Source organism: Narcine bancroftii, chromosome 5 (genome assembly GCF_036971445.1).
Source record: "Narcine bancroftii isolate sNarBan1 chromosome 5, sNarBan1.hap1, whole genome shotgun sequence".
Lineage (NCBI taxonomy): Eukaryota > Metazoa > Chordata > Chondrichthyes > Torpediniformes > Narcinidae > Narcine > Narcine bancroftii.
In genome coordinates this window covers 6,006,682-6,029,523 of record NC_091473.1, presented here as the reverse complement: position 1 = coordinate 6,029,523, position 22,842 = coordinate 6,006,682, and the positions used below count along the sequence as shown (strand labels likewise).

Genomic DNA, 22,842 nt, shown 5'->3' with positions numbered 1-22,842 from the left:
TGCAGAGAGACCCAGGGATACTTGTACACCAGTCTCTGAAGGCGAGCATGCAGGTACATCAGGCAGTTAAAAAGGCAAATGGTATGTTGGCCTTCATATCAAGAGGGTTTGAGTATAGGAACAAGGATACCTTACTGCAGCTGTACAGGGCCTTGGTGAGACCCCACCTGGAGTATTGTGTGCAGTTTTAGTCACCTTATCTAAGGAAGGATGTTCTTGCAATGGAGGGAGTGCAGAGATGATTCACCAGGCTGATACCTGGAATGGCAAGAATGACTTATGAGGAAAGATTGCGCAAATTGGGATTGTACTCGCTGGAGTTTAGAAGATTGAGAGGGGATCTCATAGAGACATATAAAATTCTGGCAGGACTGGACAGAGTGGATGCAGATGGGATATTTCCAATGATGGGAAAATCCAGAACCCGGGGCCATGGTTTGAGGATAATAGGCAAACCATTTAGGACCGAGAGGAGGAGGAATTTCTTTACCCAGAGGGTGGTGAATCTGTGGAATTCATTACCACAGAGGGCAGTAGAGGCAGGTTCATTAAATCTATTTAAGAGGGAATTAGATCTATTTCTTCAGTATAAGGGTATTAAAGGTTACGGAGAGAAGGCGGGGACAGGGTACTGAACTTTAAGATCAGCCATGATCTCGTTGAATGGCGGAGCAGGCTCGGAGGGTCGAATGACCTACTCCTGCTCCTATCTTCTATGTTTCTATGTCATAGAGTCACAGGGTTCTACAGCACAGAAACAGGCCCTTTAGCCCCATTTATCCACGCTAGCCCTATTTGCCCGCATTCAGCCCATATCCTATGCATGCAGCCCATCTAGATGAGTTATCTGATCTGCCTAATGTCACAATTCCTTGGCTGCAATAGTGTTGCCACGATACCCACTGTAAAAGGATTTTTTCTACCCCTTGAAGTCAGCATGTAGGGTGTATTAAACAAACTCACACAACCAGTCCCATGTACGCTTCCCAGTTCTTTCTGACGCATTGTTCAGCGGGACCTGAAGCTAAACAGCAGTCCGAAGTATACCCATTGATCCCACTAATTGCCTAAATTGCAGGAACAAACAAGTGCTTTCGGGGAGCCGGAGAGATCAAGTGTTGTCTCTGCAGTTCGGCTTTTCAGCTGCATCTGATGAATACTGCCAACACTAGAGCAACTCAACCGAACATTCCTCTATTTTCCACACCATCAAGCCAAGCTACACACTCACAATATCCAGCGAACATTTCAACACTCACTGCGGTTTCATTGCACAGTTCTGCTAAATTTGTGGGAGAAATGTGAATCTGTGCATTTTTTCCCCTCCCCAAAATAAACTTTTTCCACAGTAAAACAATGAGCAAAGACTGTTTATACATTTTTAAACTAAAAATAGACTTTATTCACAATAAATTAATTACCAAGAAAATGTTCAAAGTCTCTTTGCATACCTCATGTTTTATCCATGCTTTTCCATCACTGTACACTGTTACATTGGCTCTTTTAAACTGCAACATCTGGGTCACCCTTCTGGGACCCGGGAGTGATTGCTGGGGCGAAGGTGCTTCCAGCACCTTGTAAACTGCAGGGGGATCGCGCCCCCGCGATGACGCAGTAAAGTGATGCGTCAACTACTCAGGGGAACTATCAGTAAGTCCCCCCCACCCCCCCACTCCCCACGATCAGGGCGCAGGCATTTCACCCAGGGGTTTCCCTGTGACACCAACACACAAGTGCTGACATCACAGGAGTAACCAGGTCGGCCACTTTCCTGTTCAAATCACCGGTTTAACTGGGTTCCCTGACCACCTCTGAGGTAAGTCAAGGACCCGGTTTGGATTTGGACCATGCTGACCGGGTCAGACCCTTTCAAGCTGCTGCATGAGTGGGGCGCTAACTAGACAAATTTGCCCAGTTAACCCCATTTTACACAGTAGCTTGAAAGGGCCTATTCATTCGCCATTTAGCAGCATTGCCTTCACTGTTGGACCTTGTCATAAGCGTCATTCACTCAACATTCAGAGTCTGTACGTCATCAGGTTAGCCTTTCTCTTTCGTACATGTTGACCCCTAGGGCAACAAGTCCTTCAGATGTTTCAGGGGCTCCCCACACCAGACTCAGCCCCTCAATGTCCAGAAGGACCTCGGCACGTGGTCTTTCCCAAGATGCTTTTGCATTGGCCGCACCACACCTCAACATGTATGCCTGCCAACAGGAATGTGCCAATCTGTCCTCTCCAACATCTCGCTGGGAATTCTGCATGGACTTTAGGATGTGGAGTGAGCAATGGAACCAGTCAAAGATCTTCAGAATTTACGCTCTAAACATCTCTACCTACCCCTTGAAGATGCCCCTTAAAGTTTACTACCTCTGTTGCCAAGCTTTCAATCTTTGCTCAACATATCTCTTGTGGCCAAGGCCTGACAATTTGTTTATTAATAGGGTATTTTATGACATTTAAAGACTAGAACTTGTCTGTGTTGTGTTACACTCCCCAGAGCAACTGAGAGACACAAAAACAAATGGGTTAAGTTTAACACAAAATTTATTAACAAACTAATAATAGAATTAACCCGATAAACTTAACACCCGAACACCAGCCTTAATGGCAACTCTCTACAAACACATTATTATATGGTGTACGTGGGGAAAAAACCCAGACCATTGCAGGTCAAGATCAATTGCACCCCCCAAAAAAAAAAAAAAATTCCCTAAACAAAACACCAATACCAGACACGTCAAGTCTGTCAGTCAAAGAAGAGCTCATGGATCTGGTCTCCAGGCTTGGGATTATTTGTTTCCTTGCCTACTGGTCTTTTAGTTTGCGGCTGTATCCAGATGACTGTGATCACTATAGACTTTCAACCCTGTCAGGGAAACACGAGACTGGCTTGAGTTTTGAATGTGGCAACAACTACCTTTACTTTCTTCACCTGGGAATTTTCACAATGACCTCCAAGTCACCATGAGGTTCACTGCTCTGAAGCCCTCTTTAAGGTTACCAAGTGACCTTCTGTCACACAAGTCCTCTCCTTTGAACACCCTGGCTTGACTGGTCCCGTGACTCCTGTCACATGAAGTCCTCCTCTTGAAAAGGGACGGGAGAGGCACCTGTCAGTTCCACACACACTCTGGGTATCCGAGTTCCCCAAACTGCTGTTAGGACAACAGTGCTGACACCCGTGGACAAAGTAGCTCAGTCTTCCTTTTCCCACTGAAACTACTGGGCAATCACACGGACTTACAGCTCCAGACGGCAGTGCTAGCACCTGTGATCAAAGCAACTCAGTGTGCGACTTGCTGAAGCAGCCGGGTGAGCACGTACAGTCAGACCGACTGTCTGGCTGCCTGCAGTCCAATCCACCGACTAACCTCTTCAAAGCCAGAGCACTTTTTAAACTGCTAAGTGCATGCGTACAACTCTCCCCATTAGCAGAGAGGTTAACAGCCGCAGGCTCGCTCTCCTGTGAGCCCACGACTTCCAGTGCATGGTTCCCGTACTTTGACAGCTGTCAAAGTCCCCTAGCGGTAGCTCAGCCCAGCCACAGCACCAAGCAGCTGTCAAATCCCCTGGAGTAGGTTCAGTCCTGTCCTCAGTCAAAAATAAAATTGTCCAAGGTCCATAACAGTTGTAATTACATAATTTGTATCAATTCATTCAGAAATTATTTGTAACTGATTGGCCTCTGTAATCACCAGCAAACCATGAGAATGATTTGGTTTGACACAATATCATTCATGCCCTTTCCAGAATATTCCAACATATTTTAGAGCATTTTTAATCAAGTGAAAGAGATTGGGAAAGGAGAGAATTGGCTGAGAAATTTATGGGAAGTTGAAGGTTGATGGACAGATGACATGGTGGGGTAACAGCATTACAGGTAAGTCAGAACAGGTACATCACCTGCACTTGCATCGGATTTACGCTTTGGAGGCAAGGGTAAATAAGAGAAAAATTTAATCCAAATACACTCAACAACCATGTCAACAACAATGTGATTCAACTTAAAGCAGCAGACAGCGTTCTCCTTCCTCAAGCCGATGAACCACTGAAGCCTTGCTTAGTCCATTCGTAAATAAGTACGAGTAGTCCGTTAAGTTGGACGTTCGTAACCCGGGGGCTTACTGTAATGGAACAGGTGAAAATTCACCCCAAAATACTGGGTGAAGGTGAGAAATACACGAGTGAGGTCTCTTATCAATGGGGTGTAAATTGGGCTGCACGGACTCGTGGGCCAAAATGGCCTTGTTACCATGCTGGATGTCTACATTAAAATTTAAACTAGAATGTAACATGGGCTGGATGGCAAGGCTAGTCTGAGAAGTGGACATGAACACAAGGATCAACTGTGTGTCTGGGAATGATCAGCATTAACTGACAGGTTTACAGATTTGAAGTTTGACTGCAATACAAGCGCAATGAGGTTTTTTTTTCCAAAGCGGTTGCAAATAGAAAACTCGCTTTCAGGAATGATGGAAGTGGGATCATTCCATGCTTTCAGGATAGAGTTTGGGTGGGGGGGGGGGGGGGAGAAGAGTGAGAGAGAGAATGTGAAAGAGGAAGCAGAAGAGAAAGAAAGAGAGAAAAAGAGAGAGAAAGAGAGAAGAGAGAGAGAAAAGGAGAAAGCGAGAGAGAGACTGAGAAAGCGAGAGCAAAAAGCGAGAGCGAAAAAGCGAGCAATTTGCAGGACTAGGGTGGTGGGGGATTCTCTGTTCAGTCACAGACACTCAGCTGAATGGGTTCTCTGTGCTGGAACACTTCAAAGATGCTAAGAAACTGATTTGAAGGGATGAATCGACTGTTAAGATGACTCAATCCATTTGAAAACATTTACCTTAATTTATATACAGGTGAGGCTGCTGCTCATGTAATGTGATATCGTTTCTTGCCACATAATTCACACCGTGTCTCACTTGCTTTATCCATTTTAGATGCAATGATTTATTTGCACCCATCTCAGTTTTCAAACATAAGAGGAGCACAGCCTCAAGGATAATCAGATGAATTCCAGTTCCAACAGCAAGTCTGACAAGGATGATTCATATTTCCAAAATTAACCTCATCATATTTAACTGAAACCATATTTGCCTGCACTACCACCTAATCATTAGGCATTATGAATTCTTTCTTGACAAATGTGCCAGTTTGATGCTTAGAAATTGATGGAATGCATGTGAAAAAAATTCCACACAATGCCATCATAAAGATACCGGTCCATAAATTCTAATGGATAGGGTGTGCCTGTTCCCTCCAAATTCCTGTCTAATATTATCAGTAGGCAACGGCATTGCACAGTCATACGAACTCAATGCACAAATTCTGTTAATATGCATCATCAATATTGAATCAAACACAATGGAAAAATGGCCAAATAGATCTCCCTTTCTTAAAAAGAGTCTGTGATCTGGCCCCTATTTAAACTTCAGTACAAGAGTTTAATTAATGCACCTGCCATGCTCAATCCAGTCACAGTGGGCTCTGCAGTGCAATTTATTCATTCCTTTGTGCTAACTGTGGTCTGATGCCACAATACACAGTCTGTGAGAGGGGGGCCTGCATTCCTGGAGGTCAGTGAAGTTGAACAGCTACTAGGGGAAAGGGAGTGTCCTGGGGAAATGGATCACATCAGTGTATTGGTCGCAGTGATCAGAGACCCAGGATTAAGGGGCTACACAAATCAAGAGTGAAACATTAAAAAGGCGGCATTAAATTGCAGGCAAGGCAGGGAAAAGTAATACTGACAGTAAATGGCAACATGATCAGGGACCAGGGCTCAAGTCCCGCTTTGCCTCTAAGGAATTTGTACTAACAGAGGCAGATTCAAAACTTGCCAGACTATGGGAATTGCTGGACCACAGAGTGCCAGAGAAGGGAGGTACAAGGATCTCTCTTGAATCTCTGACAAGGTCCATAATATTAATTCTTAATATTAATTTGACTTCCAGTCCCTTCATTGCTATTTTTGGAGTGAGTGGGCCAATGGATTTAATACCGACTTCCTCATAATCCCTTGCAGTGGCTGTGGCTTCCCTCATCACTAGAAGGGCCATCTTGCTGAGATGGAAAGATGTTGGTCCCTCCCACTCATACTCGATGGGTGTCGGATGTGATAGCACGTCGGTCGCCAGAGAAAAAAAAAATCAGGTTGTTCTACTGCAATGGATCTTAACTTTCGTTCTCTTTGGGGTCCTTTTCTCAACTACTTTCAAAATTTGTAGATTAATGATGTTATTTTTTTTAAATGACCCCCTAGTTATTATTATTAGTTGTGGACTCCTCAACTTGGCCAGAAACCCTCATAGGGCGAGGTTAGATTCTTAGTTAAGGGATATATCGGTTTGTTTTCTCTTTCCCTTTTTTTCCATGTAATAACACAGATTCATATGTTCCTTGTTCATTGTTATTTGATACTTGTAACTCGATATTAATTTGCTTTATTATTAATAGCATATGTACCTATGTATTTTGCATACATTAAAACTAATAAAAAGATCGAAAAAGAAGAGGTAAAGCCTGTAATTTGCACAAGCCAACGGCATATTCATTCATGGAGAGAGAAAAACATTGCCAATACAGAGAACAAAATTCCCTTTCAATGATCTGACAACACTCCTCCCAGGCCCAACACAGAAAATGACAATGAGTCATCTCAAAGAAAGGCATAAAATTAAACTCCAATAAAGACACCTCATATCACAATTTAATTCAATGACCCAACCTGCAATTACTGCGCCTTACAGACTGCGCCGATTTGAACCCAGGTCACTGGTGTTGTAATATCGTTGTACTAACTGTGCCACTCTGATTGATGGAAACATTTGGCAGGTCAGGCAGCATCTAAAACAGTGGTTCTCAACCTTTTTCTTTCCACTCACATCCACTTTAAGTAATCCCGATGCCATTGGTGCTCTGTGATTAGTTAAGGATTGCTTAAGGTGGGATGTGAATGGGAAGGGAAGGTTGAGAATCACTGCTCTAGACCCAATTATTACTGAAATATTTTGCTTGAGAAAAATGGTCTTTGGCCCATTTCCTTTGGAGTTATGAAACCGTGCACATAACGAGTCAATGAGGTATGATTAAAATAGTGGTTTTCAAACTTTTTTCTTTCCACCCACATTCCACCTTAATCAATCCTTTACTAATCACAGAACCCCGATGGCAAAGGGATTACTTAAAGTGGGATGTAAGTGGAAAGAAAAAGGTTGAGAACCACTGGTCTAAAAGAAACAGAGTTAACGTTTCAGATCCAAGATCTTCGGCAGAGACGAGATGAGCACCATGCTGAGACCCTAGTCCTGACACTGATTGATACAAGCACAATAGGTCCCAAGATCGTGTTATATGGTGAGCTCTCCACTGGCCACCGTGACAGAGGTGCACCAAAGAAAAGGTACAAGGACTGCCTAAAGAAATCTCTTGGTGCCTGCCACATTGACCACCGCCAGTGGGCTGATATCGCCTCAAACCGTGCATCTTGGCGCCTCACAGTTTGGCGGGCAGCAACCTCCTTTGAAGAAGACCGCAGAGCCCACCTCACTGACAAAAGGCAAAGGAGAAAAAACCCAACACCCAACCCCAACCAACCAATTTTCACCTGCAACCGCTGCAACCGTGTCTGCCTGTCCCGCATCGGACTTGTCAGCCACAAACGAGCCTGCAGCTGACGTGGACATTTACCCCCTCCATAAATCTTCGTCCGCGAAGCCAAGCCAAAGAATATGACTCCTATTCGGCTTCTTGCATGACAATTTCTTGACTTCCCCCATGCTTTTTGGCCATGCCACATTCCTGCCGATTACGACCACACCTCCAACCACAGATGAGCGAAATTACTTAATTTTGAGTCAAGCCGCCATGATCTCCACATCTCAAGACCGGCGTGGTTTCTAGAGAAGCTGATTAGGGAGAGTCTGATATCTCCACAAATACTGAGGAGGAATTATTGGTGGTCGACCAATCGGGGGTCCAATAAATAGGAGCAGGAGAATCCACAGATTGACTCTTCTCTGGGAAAAACAGTTCCTCATCCTTTTTATCTTTGGGGGAAAAAGAAGCTGCTGATTGGCCAACTGTGCACCTTAAAAGGAGAGTGATTACAAAAGTAAAAGTGGTGATGCTGGATTTCTCCCTAATCCTCACCATTTTGGCAATATGGAGCCATTGGAAATTGAACTCTTCTGTGCAATGGTCTGTGCATCTCAGGACTTGTTTGGGTGAGCATACTCCCAACAGCCCAGTTGCAATCCTTCCTCCTGAATACCAAGCCCCACACCAAGACCCATGCACTTTGTGAAAGAGCCCAGATCCTGGTTTTAACCATCCTTCCCCAAAATTCTCTCCAGGTGTCCAGTGTCTTCAGTGCCAAAGACTGCTGCACTGAGCTACAAAAGCAAAAAAAAACTTCAGCTGTGGAAAGTTTGAAACGGAAAGAAAGCACGGTAGAAAAACTCAGCGGGTCAGGCAGCGTACGTGGAGAGAGAAGCAATGCTCAAGGTTTTCTGGTGAGCGGACTCCGAAACTGATAAGGGAGCAGGCTCTTGCATTTGATGGTCACACACCTTCTGTAGCCTAAACAATGCAAGGTTGAGTATGCACAGGGAAACCGGATGCCCAGTGCCTACACAAGCCAAGAGTTGAATGTGTGCACACGCAGGCCTGAGCTTAGAGGCATATGCACAGGCTCAAGGCTGAGCGATCTGGAATTTCCCACGTACATGGTGACTTTCACAAGCTATCGCAGGCTTTTGGTGAGCCCAGCAATTTCTCCAGGCTTTCATCAAAACTGGAAACATGTTTGGAAGGCAGAGAAAGTTGGGTGGGGGGGTGGGGCTGAGAGAATAAAAAGGGAGGTTGGGTGAGAAGGAGAGGAAAGAGAGATTAAAAGGGAAATGGGTGATGGTGTGGTTGGGTTGAGCTTCACTGAGTGCAAGGGACATGGGCAGCCAGATCACAAAGGGATGAAGACAGACAATCAAAGTGACAGGCATGCATATTAAATTATATCCAGAGAAGGTGCGCCATGAAACCAAGCCTTTCAGCCTTCCATAAAAAGAAAAACCTCAAGTGTTGGAGAAACTCAGCAGGTCAAACAATATAGAGCAAAGGTAAAAATACAGAACCAACGTTTCAGATATGGAAAAATGTCAGCAGGTCTCTGAGAAAAAAGAGGCGGGGGGGTGGGGGGGGGGGGGAGAGAGGCACGGTCGCAAAGGCAGGAGGTAATAGGCGGAGAAGGGAGGGAGGGCACAGCAGAGATCAAGGGGAGGAGTGAGGGCTGGGTGAATAAAGAGGGAAGGGAGTGGAGAGTTGACAGGGGGAAGGGAAGGGAGTGGGAGAGGAGAGCAAGTTAGCAGAGACTGGAAAAGTCGATGTTAATGTCATCCTGGCTGGAGAATGCCCAGATAGAAAATCAGGTGTCGTTCCTCCAATTTTTGGGTGATCTTGGTGGGATGGTACATGAGGCCATGTACAGACACGTGAGTGTGGGAGTGTGACACAGAACTGTAATGGTTGGCAACTGGGAGGTCTCTGTCACTAGTGTGGATGGAGTGAAGGTGCTCAGCGAAGCGACCTCTCAAGTTTGCGCCCAGTCTCTCCGATGTAGAGAAGGCCCCAGAGGGAGCACTGGATGCAGTAAATCAGACCTGCGGATACACAAGTGTTGCTTCACTTGAAAGCTCTGTTTGGGACCCTGGACTGTGGTGAGGGAGGAGGTGTGGGTGCACGTGTAGCACCTCCTGCGGCTACAGGGGAAGGTGACTGGGTGGGGGGGGAGCGGCGTTTGGTGGGGAGGGATGAGCGCATGAGGGAGTCACAGAGGGAGCAGTCACTACAGACAGCAGAGACAGGAAGGTGTGTCTGGTAGTGGGATCCTGTCGTAAGTGCCGGAGATTCAGAGGATAATGTGTTGGATGCAGAGGCTGGTGGGGTGGTAGATAAGACAAGGGGAACACAATGCTGGAGAAACTCAGCAGGTCAAACAGTATCCTTTATACAGCAAAGGTACAAAAACCTTCAGCCCTCTGAGTCCACAATGACCAACCACAAATAGTCAAATCCTACAGTGACCCCTCTTTCTTCCCATCTCACCATCTCATTCTCTGATCCATCTCCCCAGAGGCCACAGGCTGAGCAGGGAAAACAGAGGGAGGTAGGGGTAAAGCTTTGCTTTTCTTGTATGCAGCACTGGGCTTCAAACAGATATGTTAACTCCGTTCCCCTCTCCAAGGACGCTGAATGCCCTGCTGTGTGTGTTTCCAGCATTCTCATTAGGCCCTTTTAAACTGCTGTGTAAAATGGGGTTAACTGGGCAATTTGCCCCGTTAGCATCCTAGTTAGAAAGGGTCTGACCCAGTCAACCCCATCGGAATCAAACCAGGTCCCTCACCTACCTCAGAGGTAGTCAGGGAACCCGGTTAACCTTGCCCAGGTCACGTCCACAGACAATTGGAACAGGAAAATGGGCGATCCGCTTATTCCGGTGTCGTCAGCGCTTGCGAGCGAGCGTCACTTTGGCAGCCAGCATCCGAACATTCGGCAGTACTTCCTGTGAGTACCTGACACGTCATTGCGACGGTGGGCTCCCCCTTAAATCACTGGGTTGGCGATTGAATGAGTCGATCCCCCTGCAATTCGAAAGGTGCTTCCAGCACCTTTTTCCCAGTAATGGCAACCAGGTCCCAGGCGGGCCACCCAGGGGCTGCAAGTTAAAAGGGGCTATTTTCAAAGATCAGGAAATCATTGGATCAACTGAAGTGAATAACACCGACCGGGTAAAAGTAAATGGAAGGCAAAGTAGATAGGATGAAGTGAGACATGCTTTTGTAGATCATAAACATTCACCTGGAATTGTGAGGTAGAACAGACGTTTTCCAAAGCTGCACTTTCTAAGCCACCTTACCAAAAAAAATACTGTTGCTCATACATTTACTGAAATTTTGATTTTGATTTGAGAATGCACACAGGTGTGCTGTCTAACGGGTAATCAAGTGACTCCATGAGGCAGTAGATCGGAGTCAAAAGGCTTTTATCTGTCAAGACATTAGCTGGGGCTCAGAGAGTCTGGATCCGAGCAGGAAGTGATCTGGGGTCAAGGACTTGGGTTGGGACCTTTATAAGGGAATCTCCTGGGAAGGGTCAGAGGGAAGAAAGGGGAAATCCAGGCCAATACCTACGGTTATTACAGTGGTGGTAATGCCTCATACCACCATGCTGTATTACAAGAGTCACGCCAGAAGAAATAGGAGCAGAAGTAGGCCCACCATCTCTGCTCTGTCATTCTAATAACGAGCCGATCCATCCTCCCACTCAGCTCCGCTCCCCATCACCCTGGATGCCCTGACTAATCAAATATCTGTCACCCTCTGACTTTTTTTTTCCGTTAGGTCATTGGGTGCATTTAAAGGCAGAGGGGAAGGGAAAGAATAAAAGGGAGGTTGTGTAGGAAGGTGAAGCAGGAAAGAATAAAAGGGAAAGGGGGATGATGTGGTTGGGTTGTTACCCACCATCTTGCGTAACTTTCTTGTCAAACCAACATCATGAAGAGAAACCAAAGTGTCCGGTCACTTATCTCAGAACTGGATGGGCAAAAGACTTTGCCCACAAAGGGGAAAAAAAAAAATCACATCATAAACTCATATGAATCTCTTCAGGATTCACTATTTGCAAAGTGTCAAAGGAAATAACAAAAAAAATGAAAGGAAGAATTACTCAATGTGATTATTAATCTGCCAATAAAGAGTTAGCAATTACTAAGGCCAACAAGGTTGGTGTAGCAGTTAGCGCAACACCTTAACAGCGCTAGCAATTGGGACTGGTCCTGGGTTCGAATCCCGTGCTGCCTGTACAATCTCCCCATGTCTGCGATGGGCTTTCCCCCGGGGGCTCCAGTTTCCTCCCACTGTTTGAAACGTACCTGGGGAGTGTAGGTTAACTGGGTTTAATTTAACGGCACGGGCTCGTGGGCCAAAATGGCCTGTTAGTGTGTTGCTTGTCTAAAATATTTTTTTTAATGTCCTCTCTCCAGAGAAAATGAGGGAGCCTAATCCTCTTGTAAAGCTCTCCCTTATTAATAAATGATGGGATGCTCTTACTTCAAATGAATCAAAGCTATTCTACAATAAAGTATCCCCTGTACCCTTCCAGCCCTACAAGCCTTACTAACAAACTTGCTCTCTGCCTTCACTGTGTATTAACAATCAGCTGCTATGCAATGTTCACAATTTGATTCACTACAGTCTAATGGTGGGGCTTCTTTTTCCATTCTCCTCTGAAAAAAACTTCAAGGATAGAACCTGTTCCCATCCCTTTATGCAGTGAAGTAAAATAAACAAACCCAGTGATCCCACAGAAGCCTAATAGCCTGAATACGCCTGGGATTGTCTGATCTCGGAAACTAAGCAGGCTCAGGCCTAGTCAGTACTTGGAGGGGAGACCGCCTAGGAACACCAGGTGCTGCTGGTTTCTGTGAGAGGGCGCTGGACAAAGTGGCGACTCTCTTTCTGCCTTATGGTGGACAAAAGTTATATTCCAAATGTCGTATTACGTGACAATAATGGAACTTTAACCATTATTTTACTTTTACACACATCTCCTGCTGACCAAGTGAAAGTTAATCAGCACCAAGGGAGATTTTCTTCAGAAGTACAGTGGGAGTCAGAAACACGATGCCTCAAAGGGAACAGGCAGGAACCCACCCCTCATTTAATGGTGCTGAATGCCTTGCGGAAAACTCAAGTGCCCAGGAATACAGAAGGCAGCAGAAAGTGGCAAACCATGATGGGCACCCACCTCTCGTCCATTGAAGACATCTTTGTGAGGGGTTGCTCAAGAAACCTCTAATAAAGGATCCCCATCATCCTGGCCACAATCTCTTCTTCCTGCTACCTTCAGGCAGAAGGCACAGTAGCCTTTTGGTTCAAGAGCATTTCCCCCCCGCCCCCCTGCCCCCCGTCAACAGAACCTCCCTGTACTATCCATACTATAAACTTCTCCGGGACCATCAAATGATGAATCCTGTCATTGAATCCCAGCGCACAATCATTCCACATCTGTCATTCAAAAATAGAGTATAAACAGCCCTATATAGAGGTGACAGGTTCGACACCCATGCAAGAGATTTCTATCCTCTATGCACGCACAGATCCTGCTTCAACTCCAGGGCATTTGTAGGCAGGATTTCAATGCAAGCAAATCCTGTGAAATGCAGAAAGTATTAATTTTTTTACAAGTATTTTCCAAGAAGGAGTCAGGCATCTTGAACGCTTGACAACCTCTGAATTCTCACCTCCGCCCAAACAGTGTCGTGCCTGGTTCTGAGTCAAATTGGAATCCTGTCCTTTGCAATTAAACTGCTCTTCAGATTTACGAGTATATACATCACAGAACAAACTGAGACCCTGCTAAGACCTGCTGGCGCTCAGGAATATGCCAAGAATTCAGGCATGCTTTAAAGTCGCTGAGAATTTTTTTTAATATACATATTGAATATTTCTGAAGCAAAACATTTCAATTGTTGTGTTCACCAATTGCAAACACAACTTTTAAGACACACGGTAGATGCCACTACTGACATCCTTGCCCTTGCAAGTGCAGTGGAGCTGAGGAATGGTCCAAGCCCGAATCATCGTTAATATACATCCTTACCTCCTACGGACATTTAGATGCTTTAACCTGCAAGTGCATCCACCAGAGCATCAATAAGGCAAGTCACCTTGCAGGAAGGAGGAGTGTGTAGTAGAGTGGCATGTAAACATCATTTAATACATCTGGTCCATCCCATGGGTTTATGGCCCATGGAAACATGCTCCCTATCTGCTTCATCCAAGCTTCTATTGCTCACCCCATCAAGAGCAGCTCTGTAAAAGTATAGGGGAATTAGGAGAGGAGTGGGGAAAGGAGAACTGCCATCTTTTAATTTAATTTGGACATACTGCACGATGACAGGCCCTTCCAGCCTTACGAGCCCATGCTGCCAAAACACCCCAATTAACCTATGACCCCAGTGCGTTTTTTTTAATGGTGGGAGGAAACCCACGCAGAGATGAGGTGAACTTACAAACTCCTCACAAACAGCGCTGGATTCGAACCCAAGTCGCTGGCGCTGTAATAGCATTGCGCTAACCACGAGCCAGCATAGAGCCATACCAATGCATCCATGCTTCCTCCCCCAGTTATTCCCAGTGGTAAAGCTCCATATTCTAGCTTGTCATTGAATAAAAGTTCTCCCAAATTCTACACTGGATGAATGAGATTCTGATACACCAGGATGGCACCTCGGTTATCCAGAGTCACAGAGTTGTACAGCACTGAAGCAGGCCCTTTGGCCCAACTTGTCCATGCTGGTCATGTTTCCCATTCAAGGTTGACCCACTTGCCTGTGCCTGGCCCACATCCCTCTCGTCCTTCTCTATCCATGTTGCTTCAATGTCATAACTGTACCTGCTTCCAACACTTCTATGTCATCAGTGTCTATACATCATCTTTGCTCCATCTTCCACAAATAGAAGAATGTTCACCATCTTTGCCCTATCGAGAATAACCAATTGGATAGGGGAAAAAATAGCCCATGAATTATCGCATATACTTGCGTAATCGTCAAATGTTTGGACCACATTTTGGGGCTAAAAGGGAAGGGGTCGACTTTTACATGGCTCAAACTTTTGACCTCATGAGTCTAAGGCATTGGGAGCTCGGATGGCCGGGACCGGGTGGGAGGTTCACAGTCGGGGGATCGGTAGCTCAGACAGGTGAGCGCCAGGTCAAGGATCCGTGGTCGGAAGTTCGGATGGGTGCGCAGCAGGGTCGAGGATCTGTGGACGGAGCATCGGAAGTATATATGGTAATCCCCAAAGTCAGGAAAGCAATTGTAAGATTGTCTTACTTACTGGCAACCAAATAGTTAAACTCCTGTTACTGAAGAGCCAATATCAGGATTTTCTACCTGAACCCAGAATTCTGGGCATAAAATTTTTTTTCCTTAACTACATTGATGCTGGAAATAAGCTGCAGAATGCAGAGAATGTTCAGATTCTGGTTTCCAGAAAGGTTCATGTTTGCAATAACTATTGGCCAGAATTTAAACTTAATTTTAATTTAGACAGCACGGTAACAGGCCCTTCCGGCCCACAAGTCCATGCTGCCCAGTTACACCTGATTGACCTACAACCCCTGAACATTTTGAAGGGTGGAAGTAAACCAGAGCTCCTCCTCCAGGGGTAAACCCACAGAGACACGGGAGAACGTACAAACTCCTTACAGACAGCGCCAGATTTAAACCCGGGTTGCTGGGACTGTAATAATATTGCGCTAACTGCTACCCTAACTGTGCTGCCCCGCAGGTTTACTGCAATCTGTCAAATGTTTCCAGACGCTGTCTCAACAGTTGGAAGGCAATACTCTAATTTTTCACACACACTCTCAATTGTTGAAGAAGAAAGAAACATCACATGGACTTTTGCCACCTCCAGGTATGCACATTGGGAATGTAACACTCTGACAGCAGACCACAATGCAATGTCAAAGGAAACAGGTCCTCAAAAAGCCTGCTCGAAGCCTACTTTACTGCCGAGTTGAGGCCAGACCCATATTAGAAGAATGGCACCTCATGTTATGTGTCCAACAAGGACACATCAACATAGACCCCTAATTCCCGGTAACCTATCCCTTTGCTTTCCACCACCCCGATCCCTCTGGCCTCATTCATCTCTTCACTTCTTCTCACCCACCCTTCCTCTAGCTCCCAACCCCCTTCACGTCAATGCCTTACCTGCCCTCTCCTATCGGCATGCATCTTCCATAACCCTCTCCGTCTCTTCCTCCTCTATTACCTAATAGTTCCTTCCCCCCTCCCCTAACTCCACCCACCCACCCACATTCTTCTCCTTCCCATCTGTATTTTCTTTTAAAGTATTTTTATTAATTGGATTGCTTTTTTTAAATTTAGCTATACAGCATGGTAACAGGTCAGAGTCAGGATATATTGTCGTGAACAAGTCACAAAATTTGGTGTTTTGCAGTAGAATCATTCATATTATAACCATCTTACAACATTACTATAAAAATGAAATAAAATAATAATATTAATAATACATCATGAAAAGTCAGGCAGTGTCTTTGGTTCATTGATCATTCAGGAACCTGATGACAGTGGGGAAGAAGCTGTCCTTGCGCTGCTGAATGGTTGTCTTCAGGCTCCTGTACCTTTTCCCCGATGGTAGCAGAGTGAAGAGGGCGTGGCCTGGGTGCTGGGGGTCTTTGAGGATAGAGGCTTTTTTAAGACATCACCTCGTGTCGATGTCCTTGATGGAGTGAAGTCTGGTATCTGTGATGTCACAAGCCAAGTTAACACACCACTAAAGTTTAATCTTGTCCTGAGAGTTGGAGCCTCCGTACCAAACAGTGATGCAACCAGGCAGAATGCTCTCCACAGTACACCTGTCGATGTTTCGGTGACGTACTGAATCTCCTCAGATGCTTTACAAAGTACAGCCGCTGGCAAGCCTTCTTTGTGATTGCATCAACATGGAGGCTCCAGGACAGATCCTCGGAGATGTTGACATCCATGAATTTGAAGTTCTTGACCCTCTTCACTACTGAGCCCTCATGGGCCAAAGAGCCTGTACTGTGCTGTAATGTACTATGCTCTATACTATGCTCTATGCTCAATGAGGACTGGGTCATGTTCCCCAGACTCCCTGCTGAAGCCCACAGTCATCTCCTTGGTTTTGCTGATGTTGAGCGCAAGGTTGTTGTCAACGAGCTGATCTATCTCCTTCCTGTACACTTCCTCATTGCTGTTTGTGATTCTGGTGACAACTGTGGCATCGTCGGCAAACTTGTACATGGCATGGGAATTGTGCCTGGCCACACAGACACGGGTGTAAAGTGAGTAGAGCAGTGGGCTAAGCACGTATCCTTGAGGGGAGCGTTCAGCCCATGAGTCCGTGCCACACAATTTATACCCAATTAACCTACACCCCCTGTATGTTTTGAATGGTGGGAGGAAACTGGAGCCCCCAGGGAAAACCCACGGAGACACGGGGAGAATGCACAAAATCCTTAAAGACAGCGCGGGATTTGAACCCCGGTCCCCTTCACTTGGGCCGTAAAGGTAGTGTGCTAACCACTTCGGTCACCTATCACCTGCCAGCTTGCACTCTTTCTCCCACCCTTTTGTTCCAGCTTCTGCCCCCTGGCCAGTCCTGAAGGATTTTTTTCAGCCTGAAACGTCGGCTCTCCATTATCCCCCATGGATGCTGCCAATTGTTCCAACGTTTCGCGAGTGGCTCGTTCTCCAGCACCTCCAGGCTTTACCCGTGTCTGCGGGGACTCTGGTTCCCTCCCACCATTAAAAAGTAGCAGGGGTGGGGAGGGGGGGGGGCATAGTTTAATGAGGTGTAAATTTGGCAGCAAATACTCATAGGCCAAAATGGCCTGTTACTGTGCTATATTTCTAAATTTTTAAAATTTATATTTGTTTGTCACTGATGGGATGTTGATGATTTGTAAATCCAGTTATAGCTATCCTTTCACGAACAAAGGTGACCAGCTAACGGGTCAGGCAGGTTTCATAATCAAGAGTTGTTCTGTCATGTTAACTTCTGATCAACAACTTGGATGAACATCCAGCTCCAGGGAGGATTCTTCTTCCATTTATCTCTCCCTGTATCATATTCCTAAATAGTCATATTTACCCATCATTGAGCACATGTGATGTTGAAGCTCTCAAAATGTCTTCATTTAATAGAGATCACTGTCCATTTCCCTTCTGAAACTTTCAAATTTCTGAAACTCTCCAGTGGATATTCAACAACCCAGAAACTCTCAGCCAGTCCAGGCCTGCTCACTGCATTGTGTCGTCACACACAAATTTGTAGCCATCCTCTGAAATTCATTGGATCGGAGAAGCAGAGTACCACAGCGAGTAAGGCTCCAGCAACCCCTTCTGGCCTTGTCGGTACAGAGTTTGCACATTCTCCCCGCACCCCCACACGTTTCCTCCTGCATCCCACACTCGTGCCGGCAGGTCAGTTAACTTCCCACTGTCAATCCCTCTGAGGGAAGCAGATGGCAAAGTGGGGAGTGTAGAATTAATGGAGGTGAGTATTAACGGTCAGAACCGACTTCACGGGCCAAAGGGTCTGTTTTAATTCTGCAGACAATGTCGCAATAACTTTAAGTGCTTGAGTTGAGTTTCCAGATGATTAACAGTCCAATGGTTGGCTGTTACTAAACATCCATCAAGTCTCAACGAGGGGAAGCACAGATAGCATTGGTGGTAGTGATGTCATTCAGCCACTAGCAGAGGAACACCATTAACCATTGTGCACACAAGTGTTCCCCTTCCTGATCCTTGCTAGAGCATCGTGCACCATTGCTGGTTGTCCCAAACACTTTGCCACTCTTGTCTTAAAGGCAACACGGCAGCTAATTTGCACACAAGTTCTCCTAAAGAGGAATGTTCATATGACCAGATGCATTTTCACTGAGTGATAACAAATGGGCACAATCCAATTCTTCCAAGTAATGCTGAGAAGGTTTTGTTTTTGCAGCAAAGACCGCCAGGTCAGTGAAATCGACTGATTTGGGTGGGCACGGTTAGTGCAATGCCCGGGACCGGGGTTCGAATGTGGCACTGTCTGTAAGGGGATTGCACATTCTCCCTGTGTCTGTGTGGGTTTCCTCCCGCTGTTCAAAACGAACCCCGGTTGTAGGTCAATTGGGCGGCAAAGGCCTGTTACCATGCTTTATGTCTAAATGTAAATACTGTAGCAAGGATGTGCAATGAAGTTCAGTACCCCACAAGCACACGACCAAGCTCACTCAGTCAAACCACCAAAGTGAATGTGGGCCTGCATTCTAATGGTTGAAATAGTTATGCATTGCCAACATAAACTCTGAAAGCTGAATGACTGCATGAAGATACATATTTATTGACACATGATTCCTATAGCATCCAGTAAACCACCACCCCAAAATCAAACTGCGCAGCTATGCTTTCCTACACTCTGGAAGGCACATAAACGCTTGTAGTTCAATAATAAAGTTAAGCAAGGGTCTTTCAGCGATGATTGCTTTTTCACAAACATTTCCTGAGGGCTGCAAGATCTTTTACCAATAACACTATCCTGTAGCGGCCCACACCTCGGGCCAACACCGGAAATGGCCATCGAGCGCGGCGATCAGCAAGACCTCACCCGGGCTGACACGCCCATTTCCATAGGCCATCGGTGGAATGGTGAAACTGGCCAACTACCGCCAGCAGATCGCAGGGGGCCCCAATCAGAGCCCGGATGCTGGAACTGACCAATTGGTGCCCGGCCCGCTCAAGCCACGCCCCAGTGGCAATGCAGTCGAGCTCACTATAAAAAGGCAGAGCTGCCCCTGAACAAACTTGGTGTCGAATACACTCTACCGGCGTGCGTGTCTTCTTTCCTCTGCAAGTTTCGAGCTACAGCCCAGGAGCTACAACCATAAACTATAACCTGGCTGTAGCAGTAGTGACCCCGCCAAAATCCTTTCAAAGCATTGCTGGTCATTCACAAGGGCATCAGCTGCTCAAGAATTCTGAAGCAGTGTAAAATGGGAGCAAGCCAACCCAATCAAAATTTTTCCATTTGTTCTAATGGGGGTATCAAGCCCCGTGAAATACATCCAAAGTTGTGCAAAGCTGGTTACGACCCTTTGCAAATGGGTTGCAAGAGACAGTTTCCCCTGAAACTACATGCCGGTTTGTGCATGTTGTTATTTTATTTGCTATTTTCCCCCCAGATGGAAAGTTTCTAAAAAAAATTAAATTGTGGAACAAGTGGTGAACATTTCATCCAGCACATGGTAGACCCACCCTTCCAGTCCCAATCTATGCCCACAGCCTTGCAGCTGATTTTCTCCATGTCAATATAATCCCCTTTTAAAGGGGTGGGTGGTGGGGCCTTAGTCACAATTTCCAGGTTCGCTCTGCAGCAGTTTTGTCTTCAGTAAAACCTTTGAACAAAGGCCCCTCTGCCAAAACCAAGATTCAAGGCCCCAGTGATTGATATGTGCACAAAATACAAAGATATATTTGCTTTCCATGTTAAACATTGGTTCTCAACCTTTTTCTTTCCACTCACATACCACTAAGTAATCCCTTTGCCATTGATGCTCTGTGATTAGTAAGAGATTGATTAAGGTGGGATGTGGGTGGAAAGAAAAAGTTTGAAAGCCACTGTTTTAATCGACCCTCATTGACTCGTTATGTGCACGGTTTCATAACTCCAAAGGAAATGGGCCAATGACAATTTTTCCAAACAAAATATTTCAGTCACATTTGGGTCAGGAGCAGTGATTCTTAATCTTCCCTTCCCACTCACATCCCACCTTACACAATTCCTTACTAATCACACCGCACCAATGGCATAGGGATTACTTAAAGTGGGATGTGAGTGGAAAGAAAAAGGTTGAGAACCACTGCAAGATGATTTAATACAATGTCGTGTTTAGGACAAGGAGAAGCAAGAGTCCTTTCAGATACATAAATTATCTGCAGATCCCACCACCCCCTACAACTGCGTAGAGACACCGATCCCTGTCCATTCCAGAGGTGAACTCGATCTCAAGATGCAACTGGTATTGGAGGGTCTAATGCATTATTAAAGAAGAAACAATTCAAAAGTCCTGGCCAACATTTTCCCAGCATGAAAAACAAACTAAATTTTTTAAAATTTAGAGACAAGGCACAGTCACAGGTGCATGCGGCCCATATACACCAGTTAGCTTGCAAACCCTGTACATTTTAGAGGGTGGGAAAAAACCCACGCCAACACGGGGAGAACATACAAATTCTTGACAGACAGCAGCGAATTGGAACCCGGGTCACTGGCGCTGTAATAGCATGCCGCTAACCGTGGGATCCTACTGAGCTCAGAATGGCAACCGTGTGCAATACATGGCAACAATCACTCCACCGTCTGTAGAAGCTCTCTGATCATGATAAACTGGTACTATTTAATTTTGGATGGGACAAATCTTCGAAAAGATAATCTCCAGATCTCCACAACGAAAAGCAGACATCAGTACAATGGCGCTTAACAAACAGAAGTAGATTCTAAACATTTAATTGGATACCTTGGGGCTGGGAGACATCACTGGGCATTAACAATCTCAAGACCCATCGTCAAGTAAATAAACACAGCAAAATTTATCAAAATTCTCTCCCACCCAGGCCAATTCAATCCCTCTCCTGTTAAGACCATGATCTTCCAATGCAAGACACTTTATTGTCAACTGATTGCACAAGAACAACCCAACAAACAGCGTCCTCCGGTCCTCGGAGCAAAACACATGCAGACACACCAGCAGACACAACACACATACAGACAAACAATACAGGGCAAATATTCAAATGCACAAATAAGTAAATAAAAATTTGTTTCGTGAATACGTGATTCTTGGATGGTTTGTGTGAGCAGTTCCTTTGGTCGTCCAGCATTCTCACTGCCCATGGGAAGAAGCCTTTCCTCAGGCTGATGCTGCTGGCTCTTTCCCCAATGGGAGCAGCTGAAAGTAATTTATAACAGTTTAACATGAGCAGTGCATACAAGGTAAAACACCTGATGTTGCACGAACATTCAAATAGTTTTGCTCACTCTTTCAGACAGATTCAATGAAAGGACCCATGTTAAACGATTAAAAGATTTAGCTTAATGTGTGTAATAATCAGAGGGCTTTTATCCAGAGTGTGTGTCATTTTCAGTCTGGAACAACTTTAATTTGCGAGCATTAATCTTTTTAATCCCCACCTCTCCGTCACCTCTCATGACCTCGTCACTGCCTCTGTGCTGTCAATTTTTTTTCCTCTCAACGTCTCTTCTGGATGAAGTGAAAGCAAGGGTGCATGTTGGTCTCACCTGTAACAGTCAACAACTTCACAGAACTGGGGGTGGGCAACAAGGCAAAGGTTTAATCACAACTTTCTGAACCTTCCACACCATCAGAGTCAGTTGTATCAGGAGACCATCTACACAGAACATTACAGTTCAAGACCTTCAGCCCATATGTAAACCTATTTCACTACAATCTAATCCTTAACTATTTCACATCCATAACCCTCTTATTTTCTTACATCCATGTGCCTTTCTAAAGACCCTTTTTACACTTGCATCCCAGTAAATCAGCCGTTCGGTGTCCCGGTTAGGAATGGTGTTTTTCCTGTTCGCGCTTGAACCAGGACACTGCACGCTTTCATAGTCTCCACTAGCCATCCCCGGGGTTAGGACTGTTCTACCTTCTACTCATGACGTCATGACCCATTGAGTGATGGTGGACCTGATCAATATATTATAATCTTATATTTGAACAAAATTAATCATGCTTAATTATAACATAATTAAGCTTTATGTACAGAACAGTATGAGCCATTCAGCCCCAGTTGTTGTTGTGCCGATCTATATAAACCTTTATGAGGGATCGTAGCAAAGTGCTAATAAGAGCAGACAATTTTTTAAACAGTGTGGAAAAGTTGGTAGCGTTATCACACACAACTTAGAAAGAGTGTGAGAAAAAGCGACGGTGGACCTGCCCTCCCAGAATTCCATGCAGCAGAGAAAGGGATGTATGCATGGAGCACTCATGTAGGAGTTTCTCTGCCGCACCCCGGCATGGAAACAGGGACCCCTCCCCCACCCCAGCACAGAAATGGAGCTCTCCCAAGATTTCAGCTTTTTTTGTCAGTGTACGTACATGTCATCACATACAATCCTGAGATTCCTTTTTCTTGCTGGTGCAGAAGAATTTCCTTTAAGTTGATAGTGCAAAAATAAACTGTTCACAGCATAAACATCTAAACACATAACAAAGG

At 45.4% G+C, this 22,842-nt stretch overlaps 1 protein-coding gene across 2 annotated transcripts in view; it reads right to left on the bottom strand.

Annotated features, from left to right (window-relative positions):
• Positions 1-22,842, bottom strand: part of sema3b (sema domain, immunoglobulin domain (Ig), short basic domain, secreted, (semaphorin) 3B) — a 297,012-nt gene that overhangs the window by 247,081 nt on the left and 27,089 nt on the right. The window contains exon 1 of one of the 2 annotated variants that reach the window (XM_069936646.1): positions 1,452-1,654. The exons of the other annotated variant lie outside the window; for it this stretch is intronic. The gene's annotated coding sequence lies outside the window, so the exon portion shown is untranslated. Of the gene's footprint in view, positions 1-1,451; positions 1,655-22,842 lie in introns of those variants that run through there. 2 annotated transcript variants of the gene reach the window in all.